This window comes from Aotus nancymaae, unplaced genomic scaffold (assembly GCF_030222135.1).
Source record: "Aotus nancymaae isolate 86718 unplaced genomic scaffold, 86718_ANA_hifiasm-v0.15.2.pri h1tg000040l, whole genome shotgun sequence".
NCBI classification, from domain to species: domain Eukaryota; kingdom Metazoa; phylum Chordata; class Mammalia; order Primates; family Aotidae; genus Aotus; species Aotus nancymaae.
In genome coordinates, this window is record NW_026988454.1 from 10,722,873 (window position 1) to 10,724,957 (window position 2,085).

The following is a 2,085-nucleotide window of genomic DNA, read 5'->3' on the forward strand; positions in this document are numbered from 1 at the left end:
GTGAGTGCCACCACGCCCAGCCAGTTTTTGTATTTTTAGTAGAGATGGGTTTTTGCCATGTTAGCCACGCTGGTCTCCAACTCTGGACCTCAAGTGATCCACCCGCCTCGGCCTCCCAAAGTGCTGGGATTGCAGGCATAAGCCACCGTGCCAGTCTTACATTTCAATTTTTGAAGAGTACTTTTAAACATACAGGCAAAATACATTATGCTTGGCTGAATGCTATTGAGTATGGTATGTACTGAAATAGCCTCTTTATAGAAAGTTAAGATAAATATAGTTTCATGCACCAAAGGACGTGTTCCACGAAATGTTTTCATGAAATGTTTTCACGAAATGTCTGGAATTCGTATTTGGCGTGACTTTACAAATTAGAATGATCAATAATTAGACATAATGGCTACTGTTTGTCCAGCACCTACCCCTTGTGGCTGGGTGGATTATGCCATCAATTCAAGTTAACACATTACCTGCCCGCCAGCCGCGGCACCCAGCCACCCTGGCCTGTTGGCCTGGGATGGTGTCAAACCCTTCCTCACCGCAGGGCCTTTGCACGAGCTGCTCCAGCTGCCTGGAGCATCCTCCCTGGGCTTTGTGTATGTTGGCTCTCCCCACACTCCAGGGCGTCAGGAGGCCAGTGTCAAGACCCATCAAACCCCAGGGCTACCCTTAGTCTCACCTGACTCCCTGGCACCCTGGCGTCCACTTGTCCCCTTGGGATGCTTTCACAGCACGCTGGCCTTTCCTGCCCAGCACACACCAGAATCCTGGAATGATGTTATTTCTGTATTTATTTGTTTTCTTTCTCTCCCACTTTGGGTTGCCAGACAAAATGCAGGATGCCCAGTTAAATTTGAATTTCAGATAAACAATGAATATTGATTCTTATGCTAATTTAACTGGGCATCTTCTGTATTTGTTTGCTAAATGTGATGACCCTGTTCTCACTGGCCCAAAGGCTATGCGAAGAAGGAGACTACCTGGCCCACCAGTGTATTTCTGATTCATGGCAGGTGCTCAGTCACCCGACAAGCTGTTTCGAGGTGATTCCAACCCGGCCTACCCCACGCCGGGGCCCCTGCCTCTTGCAGATGCTGCTGAGAGCAGTGCCATCACCAGGCAGGCCACTGGCCCTCATCCCCAAACAGCATACAACAACTCCAGCCATTCCCATTCCCCACTGTCCAAAGACTAGACAGTCCAGAGCAGGTCAGCAAACCTCCTAGAAAACCATCTCGGAGATGTTTAAAACTGGGCAGAAAAGAGAGCTGGCCAGTGGGCAACACATCTTAGGAGGTGAAGCTAGACCCTTTGCATGCAGGGTAGCCCGGGGAAAAGGAGGCTGCGAGATGGGGGCATGCACCGGCAGGGAGGTGACAAGTCTTAGCAAAGAAGCTGTGGGCGTGACCTCGGTGCATCCATTAGAGGTGCTCGTCGCCATGGAGACCAGACAAGTGGGCAAGCAGCCAGGGAGGCAGGAACAAAGCGGCTGCCAGCGCAGTGCTCACGGAGAGCCTGGGAGATAAATGTACCTGATGCGGCTGAGTGGCGACTTGGATTGCGCAGACGTCCACCGAGACGTGTCGGGGAAGGGGAGGCCGCAGCTGTGACTCCTCACGACAGGAGGAGCTCAGAAAAGTTCCAGGAAGTGTCTGGTGGCTCCGGGGTAGCTCTTCTGGAGGTGGCATCTCTGGGTGCAGGGGATGATCCCCCAGGACTGCGCCCTCACCCTCGGTTCTGGGCCCACGCACAGACCCCGGCAGCTGCTGCTGGGCTGGGCACAGCTCTCCCAATCCCGCAGCCTGGCACTGCCTCCCGGTTTTAGTCCCCACTCAGGGAGCCTGATGACAGGGGCCAGTGTCAGGGCCCATCAAATGCCAGAGCTACCCTTGGTCTCACCTGACACCCTGCAAGACAGAGCCCAAGGGGACTCAGAGCTGCTGTTCCCTGGGGAGCCCGAGGCACAGAGCAGGGAGGTGGCCGCCCGAAACAGGTCTTCTGACTGTCCCACGGTGCCACACACAGATGCTGGGGGCTGACCTCACAGCTGCCTCCTCCTTTTCCAGGCCCAACCATAGAGGCTAA